The sequence below is a fragment of the Aethalodelphis obliquidens genome, unplaced genomic scaffold (genome assembly GCF_003676395.1).
Source record: "Aethalodelphis obliquidens isolate GAN/ISIS:26980383/991018 unplaced genomic scaffold, ASM367639v1 scaffold4, whole genome shotgun sequence".
Classification (NCBI taxonomy): Eukaryota; Metazoa; Chordata; class Mammalia; order Artiodactyla; family Delphinidae; genus Aethalodelphis; species Aethalodelphis obliquidens.
The window spans coordinates 28,964,946-28,980,071 of NW_020837948.1; the positions used below are offsets into that span (position 1 = coordinate 28,964,946).

The window sequence follows — 15,126 nt, forward strand, 5'->3', positions numbered from 1 at the left end:
CTTCAAAGGTATTATCATCCTTAGCAGAGCTCAGCAAAGGTTTCTATAGACAAGTGAAAATGTATAATAACTACTATCTAGTGCACCTTAATCATTCCCACCAACTTGCTCAATTATACGGGCTACCATCTCTAACTCACACTCACAGCCAAACATAGTTCCTATTCCCTGAATGTGCTTCTCATTATGACTAGGACTAGGGTGAGACAAGAGAGGTGCCCAGGGTGCAAAATTTACAGACACTCACTCTCAGGGTCATGCAAGTGCCACCCTGCAGTTGCATGACCCTAAAAGTGAGTATCGATGTACACTTTGTGTCCCAGGCATCTCTTTTGCCTCACCCCAGTCCTGGCCCTACTTCTCCTTCTGATCTCTACTTCTCCTACTTCTCCAATAGGTAACATCCCAATTCTGATAAACCAAAATCTAATTCTGATAAACCAAATATCTAAAATCAAGCAATGAATTTAAATTTAATTTTATATCCATTTAAAATTATGTTTTCAAAGAAAATTTCTTATTCATGATGTGATGTTAGGTGATAAATAGATCAGGCAGGAATGCCTACATACAGTAAGAGTCTAAGCTTTCAAAACAAAATGAGTGTGAGTTGCATGTGAGTGTAAGTGATGGACCTGTGTTGTTTTCAACTACCTTCCTTTTGGTAGCAGCATTTAAATTTTCTTCTGTTGAACCACCCTTCTCTATTGTCAATCACTGTAGTTTGTGATCCTTTCCACTCTCAAGTTACTGAAATAAACAGGAAGTTCCTGGAATAGGTGCAGGTGGAATAGGCGCCCAGGTCTGGACAATCAGCATATTCCCTGCCCCAAGCAGTGGTTCAGGAATGAGCATGTGACCGAATTGGACCAATAAGACTCAATCCCAAAATTTTGCAGGACCTAATCAGAAAGAAAACTTTCAGCTGAGGTTGCTAAACTGAAAGAACACAGTAAGTACCTATTTGACAGTGAGCCAACCCAAAGAAGTGCCAAGGGATGACAAGAGAAACGAAGAAAACTTTGAAAACATTTTATCTCTAGGTTTAATCACGTCTGAGTTCAGGTGAGTTCAGATGTAGCTGCTGGAATGCAGAATTATTAATGGGAAAGAATTCTCTCTGGATTTCTCAAGTTCCTGCACAGTCAGAGCCTTCTAAGCAAAAGGTACTACAAGGGTATTTGCATAACAGACAAACTTAGAAACTAGAAACAATATCTCCCTAAAGATAGAGACCTCCAATGAGAAATAAAGCCCTTTGGTTCCCTTCCCTGTAAGACATTTACTTATATTTTTTAACTTATATTTCTTATGTTACTTCATATTTTTTTAAAGCCTTATTTATCTTAGAATAGATTTGGCCTTTTTTTGATATATATATAAATTTATTTATTTATTTTTGGCTGTGTTGGGTCTTCGTTGCTGCACGTGGGCTTTCTCTAGTTGTGGCGAGCGGGGGCTACTCTTCATTGTGGTGCACGGACTTCTCATTGTGGTGGCTTCTCTTGTTGCGGAGCACGGGCTCTAGAGTGCAGGCTCAGTAGTTGTGGCGCACGGCCTTAGTTGCTCCACAGCATGTGGGATCTTCCCAGACCAGGGCTTGAACCTCTGTCCCCTGCATTGGCAGGTGGATTCTTAACCACTGTGCCACCAAGGGGTCCCGTTACTTCATATTTTTTATACTTATATTGACTTATAGTCTAGGTTAATAAATCTAATGACACTTTCCCCCTCTCCCCTACAGAAGATTTGCTAAATGAGTAATCTCTCTCCCTCTGCAGGGTGTTCTCATCAGTGTTTTAGAATTATCAATTACATGTTGCAATAAACTATTTTGGCTTATTTATTAATTCATTCAACAAATATTTGCTGGAAGCCTACTAAAATATGTGTCATGAATTTTCCTACACACACACACACAACAGAGACAAAAATTCCTGCCCTCATGGAGATTATATTCTAGAGAGAGGGAAAAAAATACAAAATAAGTAAGTAAAATGCAAAGTGCTAAGTGGTGATAAGGGCTATAAAGAAAGAAAAAGCAGGAGAAGGATAAGGGCTATAATGAAGGAAAAGGTGGGAAAAGGTAACAAGTATGGGGGAGGTAGGAGATTTCAGATTTCTGTTCGGTAATCAAAGAACTTACAGAGGAAGTCCTATTTCAGCAAGGACCTAGAGCAGATGGGGAAGTGAGTCATATGGATATCTGGAGAAGAGCATTCCAGGCTGGGGGAACAGTAAGTCAAAATACCTACTTAAGGAAGACCAAGGAGGCCTACATGGGGTGAGCGGTGGAGACAACAGTAAAATCTGAGTTCAAAGAAAGATCCTCAGGAGGGAGGGAGAGCAGGACCACAAAACTAGCTCATTTTAAGGACTTGAGCTTGTACTCTGAGTTACACGGGAAGCTAGTGAAAGATTCTGAGAAAAAGTGATGTAATCTCTTACATTTCAAAAGAATGTTATTAGTTTTCTGAGGCAAATATTCTGAGAGTACCAGTAGTAGTGGGGAGACTTGCTAGGAGTTATGTAGAAGGAGAGAGAAGATGGTGTTGAACCAGAGTGACCCAAGTAGAGGTGATAAGAACTGGTCAGATGTCAGATATATTTTGAAGCCAACAGAATATACTGAAACATTGTATTGGGGAGGTGAAAGAAAAACAGTCAAGGATAACTTCGAGGTTTGGGGTCTGAGCATTAACACAAATGGAGTTGCCACTTACAGAGATGGGAAGGATTGATTTTTTAACTGAATTTCTATCACTGGCATACAAAAGAAGACTGACAAATATAAAAATTTATGCTGGAAATCAATAATTACAAATGACAGCCCTAAAGTGTAGAACTGATTGAGTCAATAAAAGAAAATGAAGGGAATCTGGTATCCCTGTATTATAGGGTGAGAAGTGACCAATCCATAATAAGCAAAACATCTGGTAAATTCCCACCTCAAAAAAAAAAAGCAGACTACTTGCCTAGTAAGGATGGAACTGAAGGGCACTTAGTAAAAATGTCAGGATGTTGGTATATTGCCTACTATGCAGCAGTCTTCAGTAAGGCCCCTCAAAAGAAAAGCAAACTTTGAGTGAAGTCTTAATAAAAGGAAAATCTTTTCAGTCTTTCATTACAAATTCAAGACAGCTGATTATCTTGCAGTTTACATGGTTGAAAATCAAATATCCCTAAACTAAAATTTGGGTCTTTAACCACACAAAATAAAAGGTGGGGAAAGCCTGGTGCTCTGGGCTCCTCCCCAACCATCCTAGCCAAAAATATATTTACAGCCTGGAAGCAGGAACAAACCAATTGTGCACCGTTACTTCAACAAGTTGCTCTGAATGGCCTAGAGACAGAGGCCAAGATGAAGATTGAGAAGCCTAGGATTTGCTTGATTCCAAACCTCAGTACTATTGACATATTGAACTGGAAAATTCTTTGTTGTGGGAGGCTGTCCTGTGCATTGCAGGATGTTTAACAGTATCCCTGGGCACTACCTCTACATGCCAGTGACACCTGCCTACTCACCCCACCACCCCCTATTGTGATAATAATAATGTCTCCAGACATTGCCAAATATCCCAAGGTAAAAATAAAATAAAATAAAATAATGTCCCCTGTTGGAGAACTACTCACTGAATTAGGGTGGCAAAGTTGTTTAGAGACATACCAGGGCAATAGTTTGATTCAAGGACTAGGCTTTGGGCTTTAGGTACTGGGGAGACTGTTGGTCAAATACAAATAAATCAAAAACCTACTAAGTTTATAAGAAAGTTGTACTGACTAAGAAACTCCCAACAAAGATTTGTTACTGCTCAGCCCTCAAGATGTTCTCCTGGACTCCAAGCTCTCATCAATAGCAAAAGGGCTGCTAAAACTGTGCACGCCCCAGTAAGGGAATTCTTCTCAATACCCATGTTGGCTGTGACCAGGAGGAGAAATAACAAAGATCTTCCTGGGTGGTAGAACAAGAGACAGCCATGTTGGCTAATCAAAAATCTTATTCCACTGGGCTTCCCTGGTGGCGCAGTGGTTGAGAGTCCGCCTGCCGATGCAGGGGACACGGGTTTGTGCCCCGGTCTGGGAAGATTCCACATGCCGCAGAGCGGCTGGGCCCGTGAGCCATGGCTGCTGAGCCTGCATGTCCGGAGCCTGTGCTCCGCAACGGGAGAGGCCACAACAGTGAGAGGCCCGCATACCGCAAAAAAAAAAAAAAAAAAATCTTATTCCACTGCCCAGGCAGAGTCCTTGCCACCTCTGTCTGACCAATGAAATATGTACAGATCATGGACTGGAAAATCTCTGTGGGTTACTTCCCCTTTTTTTCTTTTCTAATTAAGAGTTTTTATTGTCCTTATGTTATCTTCCTTCTATCACCGAATACTGGCTTTATTACAATTAGTTATATTTATGATTTAACCATAAGTTTTTTGACCCTGAGACTGTCTTTTCAAACAGAACTGAGAGAAATTACCCAGCGATTCTAGACTTAAAGTTTGATGCAGTAATTAAACAAGTCTTTGAGTTGTCTTCCTCTGTTGGGGGTCAAGTGGTAAATGCACTGGAAGTTTTAAGTGAAACACTGCATTATATTAGATGAGGGCATTTTTTCAAGGGTTTATATATGAGGGAGGACATGGATGCACACTAGGAGGATTACAGTGAATGTCTTTTGGTTATGCTTGCCCAGCATCAACTCCCACTTCCCATGGTAACAGTACCTTCTTTCTTTCAGTGAACCACCAACCCTGACTCTCAGTCCACAAGGTTCAGACCACGTGGCTGACCACACTTCCTATTCCCAGTTCCAATAGTTAACACGTGATCCAGACCTGGCCTATCATCATATACTATTCCCCTGACCACAGGATCAAAGATGGAAACATGACCTAACTCATTCAATGAGATGTAATCCCAGGGCTTTTGCCAAAACTATGAGTAGGAAAAGTGTTTTTTATGTTGGGCTTGCTAAACTGAAAGAATGTAAACCATCAGGGAGCTCCTCATGGAGAAATCCTACCTGAGAGCATATCTAACACAGGAGAAAGCCACTGAGTTTGCTGAGGCCACTGAGCCCTTGAATCCATCCATACCTAAAGAGAATACACTCCTGTTTGTCCCAGTGCCCTAAGATACTGTGAGTAGGGGTTTAGTCTCATGCAACTGAAAGGTATTAAAAATCTAGTATCATTACCAGTTAGACAAAACTGGGGTTAGTTTTCAAACCAAAAAAAAAAAAAAAACTGAAGATATAAGCATTAAATTATTTGCCTAAATTCATACAACTAATTACAGGTAGCACAGATGCAACCCTAAATGGGTCTAGCTCTAATAGTCATGCTCTTTCCACTACATCTACTCTCTCTCTCAAGAAAACAGTCTGAAACTTCTCTACGCTTTAAAATTATCTGTAGCCATAAAGTAAGACCTTACATGAAGTGAGTATTCTACTAACATTTGTTGAATAACCAAAAAAAGAAGAATCTCACACCTTCTTCCTCTCTGTCCCATTCCTGCAACAACTTGCCTCTTGTATAGCATAGAACATTTCTGCGTTATTTTTACAATGTAAGCTACCTTAAGGACATGTAATAGCAAGTGTCTCTAAGCTAAGTCATTTCAATTTTAGACTGCCAGTTTCAGTGATGGGGTAAATTGGCTCCAAAATATTAATAGAACATCATAACCTTAGAAAGAGACCATCACCACTGACTAGCTACTATTGTTATAATTAATTGTGAAACTCAGAAAAGGACACCCATATTATCTTTTAAGTGAGAATACTATTGTTTATTTTAGTATTTTAAGATATTTGTCAGAATGACATTAACTTCTAGAAAGTAGCAGCTATTTACAAATAGTCAAATCTCTTTCAATATTATTGTTGAGTGTGAGAGAGAAGGGAAATGGGATAGAATTTATGAATATAAGACCCCTGACATTTTCAAGAAATTTAAAAACCATGAGAATTTTTTTTTTTTTTTTTTTTTTTTGCGGTACGCGGGCCTCTCACTGTTGTGGCCTCTCCCGTTGTGGAGCACAGGCTCCGGACACGCAGGCTCAGCGGCCATGGCTCACGGGCCCAGCCGCTCGGCGGCATGTGGGATCTTCCCGGTCCGGGGCACGAACCCGTGTCCCCTGCATCGGCAGGCGGACTCTCAACCACTGCGCCACCAGGGAAGCCCCCATGAGAATTTTTGACAGAGCTGAAACATTCAATAACAATGCTCCACAAGGCAAGTTTTGTTTCCCTAGAAGGTGTGGTAGATTGATTCACATCCAGACTCACTGGATTCAACATTCCATTTTTAAACATATTGAAAAATGCCTATTTTCTGGCTAAGATCTACCACTTTCTTAGGCCTCTACTTTTTCTTCACTTCTAGCAGCTGGCTTTCTTTTTCAGGAAAATTTTTACAAAGAAGCAACATTTTATCACTTGACAAAAGTTATTATACAGGATAACTTCACACTGAGAACAAAGTCAAGGTGAGATGTAGACACTGGGCAGTTAGGTGAGGTCATGCATATCTTAGGGTCTCACTTCCAATAAGAGGAAATTATTTCAGCAAAACTTCAAATACTCAAAATGGACTTTTAGAGTCACTCCCAAGTAATTGAAACTGAAAATATTAAGTCCAGGACTGCTAATAGTTCACTATGTTTAGACTTTTATCATTTCATTTATTTGAGATTTAGCATATCAAAGACCTAAATTTAAATCCCAGGTATCACTTTATAGCTAAATCTCCTTGGATATGACCTAAGATTGGTTCCAGATCACAAAAAGAAAATACAAGCTACCCAATCTACAGGGCTGTGATGAAAATAAAAACAAATGTACAAAAATGCCTAACATTTTTAGCAGGCACTAAAGAAATGTCAATGCCTCTCCCCCATAACAATATCTGAATTTACTCAAAAACTTTTACTGACAGAAACTGTTTCTTCCTTAGAAATGTTGAGGAGGGGATAAAAAAGGGCTATGCATAAATAATCATAATACAATATATTATATATATACATATATACACACACATAACTATTGGTAAGAGAAAGAAATCAGCCTCCTGCTTTGCAAAAAGTTCTATTATATATAAATCTAGATGAAAATTCTTATCCTTTGTCCAACATAATTGTTTATAAATAATCAGGATAATGATCATCAAGTTATTTGTCATTAAAACTTATCTGATACAACTGCACTGTTCAGTTCCCTTTAATTAATCTACTATTGCCAATTTATTTAATACATAGAAAGTAAAGAGGCCTGACAAAGTGATGGTACTTAACCAAAATATATAAATTTGCAGTAAATTCAGAATGGATAAGAAATGTGACAGTGACTGGATCAGTGTCATTAGAAAGTCCACCATACACCACAGACTGTATACTACAACAAACAAAAAGGTTATGCTTAAAATGTTTCCTTTGCTCCTACCAAAGCAAAATTTTAAAACCTTACTGAAAGTTGAAATGATGGCTAACTTGTATATGAATGTATATAGAAAGCATGTGATTCTGAAGGAAATATAATTCAAGACAAAGTCAGAGCACTGTATAAACATTCTCACGAAGTAAGAAGTCATGTGGCTGCTAGGGTGGCTATTGAACCATTTGTTACCAAAACTGAATATTGGTAGAAGAGTCAAATGCATTATTCTTGGTATAACGTGAAATTAACAAAAAGTTCCAACAACTGACAGGAGAAGCTTGGGAAATCTTTCCAAGCTGAAGACATACAGAGAGTAGAAGGGACACAAACTCCTGAAGTGTCCAACTCCTGTCAAACCATGACCAAGAAACAGCAGCAAGCATCAAGCATTACAGTGACCAACAACTAACTTTTCAACTTTGTGACAGTGCAGCAGGCTTTGCGATTAAGCCAAAAACACTCTTGTTCTACAAACCCCAGGGCAAAAAAGCCAACAATAAGAAACTCTGCATGTATACTAATGATGTAATGAAAATCATCCAGCCTTCATTTTAGAAGCAAAAAAATTGCTTAACAACTTTGATGACAGAGTCCTGTTTATAGAATCATTAAGGGTCTGAAGAGATCAACTAAATTCTTCAATTAAATCTGTATTTTATGAAGGTAGTTATATCCTAGGTTCACAAACATTTCAAGAAATACCACTTGCTAATGCTAAGGGTCTAATGAACATAGTCTTCCTAAGTCTTCACTTCAAACTGTATATTATACATACTACTTCTATGTAGGATGAACTATTCAAGAGCAATTTCATTCACAGGAATGTAATTTTAAAGAAATTTTTCTGACTGAGCCACTGTAAAGAGCATTTTTATATACTAAACACCTAGAATATAAATATTCTACTATTTAGAGTTTCCCCTTTTCCTAAAACCATTTGTCCCACTATGGAAATACCTTTTCTGCAAGTAAAATAACTTATACTGGAAAACTAATTTCAATTTTTCTATGATAATGTTATTTTATTTACTCTCACTTTAAAATGTAAGGCTCTTCACTATCAATTACATAAAATTAGTAATCTCTTCTTACGTAAGCATTACAACACTGATAAGAAAAAGTGAAGAAGCATTTCGTTTCAGGAAAATGCAGAAATAACTTGGGTCTCAATGATAGTACTATAAGGTGTGTATCAAGTATTTGTTACTAATAATAGTTATTTACCTTTTTTTTAATGACTCACTTTTCTCAATAAATCAGAGTAGATTGAAGTTTATCCCTATAACAGTGTCATTCTCAATCACTTGCATTCTGATATGCTTCCTAGAGTGGGGGAGGGTAAGATGGAATTACAGAGGGCATACTAGAAAACTACGTGTTAGAATATGTCACACATGTACATATCTTGTACTTGGGTAGAAAAAATATTGAGAATCATTGACTTAGATCACAAAATCTTTGTTTTACTGCTGGATGAGACAATAAGGACTACTTAGTTCCAATCCTAACTTTTTCCAGTTCAGTGCTTGCTTCACAACACCCAATAACTATAGGCTGGTCTGTGCATTTAAACTGTAAGTGTGTGTTCTTTAAGAATCAGAACCCCATACTTACTGAACACACATTTTGAAATAGGGATATCTGTAAAATGTTGCTCCCTAAAAAACAATCATATAGGAGATTTCTGTAGGAGACAGAAAACTTTCAATTAAGAGTTTTGTGTATTATTACATTTGAAAATAAAGTTTAACTTTTAAACAGATTAAGTAAATGTAATTTAAGGCGGCAGGGAGCATTAGAGATTTAAGAAGGTAACATTTAGCTTTTCTGTACCACTTTTAAGCAAATATTTGTGGTTCAAAGGAAAAGAATTCAGGGAAACCATCCAACAACAGATGATAATCTAATGTGAAAGAAAAATAATTCAGGAATTCAGACAAACTGGACATATTTTGAGGTAAAAATCAGTTAAGGTAAATTTCTGATTATTGCTACTGAGATACAGTAACCCAAGAGCTAAAAAAAAAAAAAAAAACCCTGCTAATCTGAGATATTTCTAATTATTTGGTTTGTACAAATGTAAATATCATTCAATTTAAGTAAGCGTAATGTACATTATTTTAATTTCCGAAGTCTAAAACTTAGGGACTTTTAGGATCGTAGAATAAACACAGTAATACTAGAAGAGATGAAATGAAAACTACCATGAAAGTAACTGAATGTGAATGCTGAACACTCCCTAAATTCAGTCATTTTACCTCAATTGTCTCATTTCTTCTTCATAATGACCTTGTGAGGCAATTATATCATCCCCACTTTACAGATGAGGAAACTATGGTGTAAAGAGATTAAGAAACTTGCCCAAGATCCCACAAAAGAAAATCCTAATTTCTGACTGAAACCCAGACTATCTGGCTCCAAAATAAATGACTCTTCTTTTCACTATACCCTGCTATCTCACAAGAAACACACACATTGAACTTTTCAGTCTTCTAATTAAAATCTTCTAAAGGAGGAGACAATATTAAGCTTATAGTGAACGGTGATACTGTATAGGCTAAAAATTAGTCATAGTTTGATAAGTATAAATTAATGTTTAGGAAATAATTCCAAATCATGCATGACATTAAATTTTTTAAAAGCTGAATATGAAATATCGCCCCCAAGTAGAAATATCCGAAAACTTCTGTAGAAAGGCACTAAGTAAACTTCATCTTACCTGGACACTTTGAATTCCAAAGAAAAAACCTGAGAGGCTCCATATTTTGTCAGTCATACAGCAGTTTCATATGGTCAACTAGGACTATATTTATACTTAAGAAAAAAGAAAAAGTGGGTAATTGCTTGGGTCTGATTCTTTTGTTCTGACTCTAATCTGTCCTCTATTGATTATTTTCCATTTTTCCTCCAGATTTTGGAGACTTCTTCTAATTTAGGCTAACTGAGTCTCAAGTTCAGGAACTCCTCCAAGTTTAGATGTAAGTGCTGACACACTGCAATGAAGACCATAAAATTGCAATGATTGGTAGAGTGTTACAGAAGAAACAAAAGTTTCAGTTACTTCAAAACATTAACTATCGTGGAATTACTGATGACTTTTTTTCTGTATAGTTTTCTGAATTGATTTTAAAGCATTTAACTTTTATAATAAAAACAGGAGAGCAAGAAAAAAGGAAAGAGGGAGGAAGGCGGGGCGGGGGTGGGGGGGAGTTGGAGCTTTGATTAAAAAGTATCTGAACATCTTATTCCTTCCAAATTTCCAAAACTATGACCTCCTTGTTCCCTTCTATCTCTCAATGGCATGGCATGAAAAATAAACCACACATAAGCATGCCAAAGTCAAATGAGATACGGAAAAATAATAATGAGGCAATCCAAAGATCTATAAATTCTGAGACATAGCTCAATTTCACTATTTCAGAAATTAGTTATTAACTGAGCAAAGTATGAAAAACAGATTTAGGGCATACTAAAACTGAAAAGCAGGATTCACATACTTAAAGAAGAGTGCAGGAATTTCCTTAGTATGGGAAAATTATAAATATAATATACACATATGTGAATTAATTTATACCAGTTTCTTATTTTTATCACAAATTGAAGTTCTGTATTAAAATACTCCTTTAGCAACACCATGAAACAACATGCAAGATAGTTTTAAGTCCTATTAAAATTAACTTAAATCTCTCTAAATTACTTCATTTTCCATGGAAAAGTTATACTAAAAGAAGTTCACATTTGTAAGCTTTCTTTTCCATTACAAAAACACATTCTTATTCCAAAACAACATACATAAGATTGACCCAATTTATTAAGTATGTTACCAAAACAGTGCATAATTGATAGTCCCTTCAACCTGTCTTCAAAAGAAGACGCTCATTTAAAAATCAAGTAGAAAACTATAATCTATTAACACAAGAGTCCAATTTTAAAACAAGACTTTTATTTGTATAACAAGTTCATTAGATTTTCTTTTTTTTCTGATTACCAAAACACAGTTAACTCACCAAGGCCTTGATTTACAAAGATAATGACTTCCTACTCACAGGACTGCTTTAAAATAGTCTCATGGAATTCAATTACTACAGTTTTTATAAACACTATTACCATCTACGAACGGAAATAAGCACTTTACAATATTTTGGTTTGATACATATTTATGCTGGTTTTCAAACTTGATAATTTCAGTTCCTCTGTTCCTTAGTATATGCCATGTAACAGCTGTCCTGAAAATGTTATTTCTGTGTAGATGGTGAGTATTTACAGCACAACTGAACCTGCCTACATTGTTTGAAATTTTTCATAATGAAATACTGGAGGAAAAAAAAGGCAAATGTGAAATGTTCACAGACCAGAGTTATAGCTACATAACAGTTGAAGATGAAATAAAAAGGAAGGGTCTACCAAAAGCCTGAATTATTCCTTCAACTACTGACATCAAACTCTGAAATAGTGCAGAAGCTGCATTAACCGGACCCTAAACAATTTTACATGGTATATATATTTAACGCTGCCAACCATCAGTATGGAAGAGAAACAGATCTTCGCCAAAGGTCTTTCATGGAAGAAACTGGAGAAAGGTTTCCAAGTATGCCTATGTACTCCCTTAATATACTTCCAGTACCTTTGAAAACAGTTCACTTGGCTCAAGAGAACTAGCAGAAAAGATTCCCCAGATCACAAAACATACACTGAGCCCTCCTTTGCATTCACTGACAAATGTGTGGCTCTTCACAAGTATGTCTTCCTAAAGCCCATATAGATAGATACACCAGGACAACACTGCACAGTGAAATAATTATACTTTGCAATAGTTTTTAAAAATCCTGTCCCCATTCCATAGGTGGAAAAGTACTTTCTAGTCTTTAATCACTAAAATAGATTTGGTCTATTCTTATTGATTTTTCTGTTACACTTTTATATCGCTTACTCCATTTAAGAAACTTTTTTAGTATTTTAAAACATCTGGAGAAAGAAAAAAACGGCACTACACCCAGAGTAATTTATGTCAAATTTACAGTGAGACTACTACGAATATATGCAGCTTCTTATGAATAAAAAAGATTAAGGTTTTTTAACCATAAGGCAATCGAAAATGAAAGTGCCAGCCTTAATAAATTATTAGACATTGCACTGCACAACACTATATATCAAAATCACAAATGTACACACACACACACACACACGCGCGACAGCTTCACAGTTAATTTGTGCAAGACGTACCACCCTACCAAAACCAACTCAATTAGCGTGTTTCAGAAAGTTGATCCTAAAGGAGACTAACCAGAAAGCTGACCCGAAGGTGACTCCAAACACCTCCTCAACCGTAAATGGCAAAGAGAACAGAACAGAAATTGCCCCGCCTGCGCTAGCTTCACACTATCTCTTGAGGGTCACTCCTGGCCAAGACAGGAGTAGGGACGGAAGGTGGGGGATAAAAGCAGGGGGTGGGGAAGCTGACACGAGAGAAGAGCTGGGGGCGGACTGTGCCGGTCCAGGGAGACCGCAAGGCCCCAGCGGTAGGAAGGGGCTGGGGAGGTAACACCTAGGGACTGGGGGTGGCCGCCCAGCCCGAGGCCCGCGCCGAGGGGATCGCGCCGAGAAAAGGGGGTGCGGGCGTGATGGGCGGTACCCACGGTACTCCCAGCACCGCCCCACACCCCGCAAACCCCGAACCCGGCGACTGGGCGGAGCCGTCGCGCCCGCCTCAGCCCTCTCGCGCCGGCACCCGCCCCCTCAGCCTCCAGTCCCGGGTGGGTGGGAAGGGCGGGCCTCGCCGGGCCGGGTGGGCAGCCCGGCCCAAGCCTCAAACAGGAATGCGCCGCCGCGGGCGCAGGATGGACGGGAGACCCCGCAGCCGGGGGCAGGAGGCGGGGTATGGCTGAGGGCGGAGAAAGAGCCCTCGGCGCAGCCGGCGCAGCCGCCGCAGCCAGGGCAGAGCCCCAGGCGCCCCACTGCGGGCAGGGAGTGTTGCCCCAGTTCTCGGCTGGCCTTCCCAACTCTTCCCCCCTCCCCCGGCGTTGCCCCGGGTAACAGCGCCTGCCGCGGGCGGCGCGAAACTCACCTACCTAGAACCTGACAAGCAGGAGCCCCTCAGACACGGGAGCCAGTCGCCACCCCGCGTCACGGGGGCCGCCACAACCAATGAGCGCTGCTGTCACCAGCCTCCGCGGCCAATCCAGCTGCACTCCGGTCTCCGGGCACCCTCGAGGTCTCAGCCAATGGGCACCCGCCGAAGGCGGGCACTGCCTCCCGACCCCCAACCCCCTCTTCCACCACCTCCCAGGAGGCGGGGCGCGGCCGATTGGCCTGGACCCCGGAGGGGTGGGACTCGGGCACCAGGCCCGGTGGGCGCGCGCGGACCGGGGGCTGCGGGCGTGGCGAGGGGAGGCGTAGAGCGTCGGCCGCCGCCCTCCGGGCTCGCTCCCCAGCTTGGGTGGGGTCGCGCGGCCCTCCTGGTGGCTCAGCTCTCCTCGTCCCTGTAACTCGCTCCTCTCTAGCCGGTGTCCAGGGCTGCCGGGGTGGGAGTGTGGGCGGGATGCGGCCGGAGGCGGGCGGCGGCGTCACAGGAAACTTTGGGAGGCTCGCCTGGCCGCGGCCGGGAAGTGGCCGGGCCGGGGGTGATAAGCTGGGGCCGCCTGGAAGGGACTACCCGGCGGGTCGGCAGCCGGAAAGGAATTCGGAGGGTGGGGACGGAGACGTGATTAAAATGTTAATTGTGCCCGCGGGGTGCTGGGTGATCCCGGGAGCTGAAATCTCCGGGAACGGAAGCGGCTTTGGGGTCGCGGACCCTCCACCCCTAAATACGCATCCTTCAACCCTTCGAATCAGTCACTTTTACTGTGTATCTTACTTGCATCTATTGTAACGTTGATTCTTTTAAAGTAGTTTTCGGCTTGAAGTGCCTGAAAGGCGGGAACAGTGTCTTTCTCATTCCTGTAATTCCCAGTGCCTGAGACCTTCTTTAAAAAACAGGTTAGACAATGCTGGAATTGTGATGGATGCTATTAAAAAGTGTACAGCAGGTCCTGTGAGTAGTCTCCTGTAGTAAGTTCTTACCTCTTCCAGAGTCTAGCATGCGTGAAGAACCGAAGTTGGTTTGCTCGTCCAGTGAGGGTTGTTTCTGAAGCGTCCTTCACCAAAAGAATTTAGTGGAAAATGAGTAATTTGAGCTAAACAAAGAGACGTAGGTGATCTGTAACAGTATGATAGGTGTTATTAGTCACTATTGCAGGGTATGTTTCTGTAGCCGACTCTTTAAGGCATTGTATCGTACATTGCATTGGTTGAACCACATTCTTTGCCTGGAGCAAATTCTAAGGTCAACCCTATCTCGACCCGCCTCCTCCAAAACTTGTGTATTACAATGGGAGCCAAAGAAGAGTGAATAATTAGTTCATAATTAATAATTTCTAAACAAAGTAATTTATTTTACTGTAGTGAACGCCCCTACACATAGACAAATTTTAAACGGGACTTTTCATGTCTACTCTTTTAAAGAAACCAAAACGTGCTGTAAAGACAAGAATTTTATTTTTTTCCATTGTGTTATGGGGGTTTTAATTGTTTATTTGTATTTTTTAAGCCTAAAAGAACTTTTATTTTATTCTTAAATTATTCTACTGTTGAGAAAGGTTAAGTAAAATTACAAAGGTTACACATAACCAATTAGACAAATGTAAAGACAAAAATTT

General features: G+C 40.1%; 1 protein-coding gene across 5 annotated transcripts in view; it reads right to left on the bottom strand.

Annotated features, from left to right (window-relative positions):
* Positions 1–14,667, bottom strand: part of FER (FER tyrosine kinase) — a 457,443-nt gene extending 442,776 nt beyond the window's left edge. The window contains exon 1 of one of the 5 annotated variants that reach the window (XM_027100276.1): positions 14,492–14,667. The gene's annotated coding sequence lies outside the window, so the exon portion shown is untranslated. Of the gene's footprint in view, positions 1–12,716; positions 12,738–13,500; positions 13,963–14,491 lie in introns of those variants that run through there. The other 4 variants (XM_027100269.1, XM_027100299.1, XM_027100294.1 and 1 more) reach the window with 4 other exon arrangements.
* Positions 14,668–15,126: the final 459 nt, after the last annotated feature.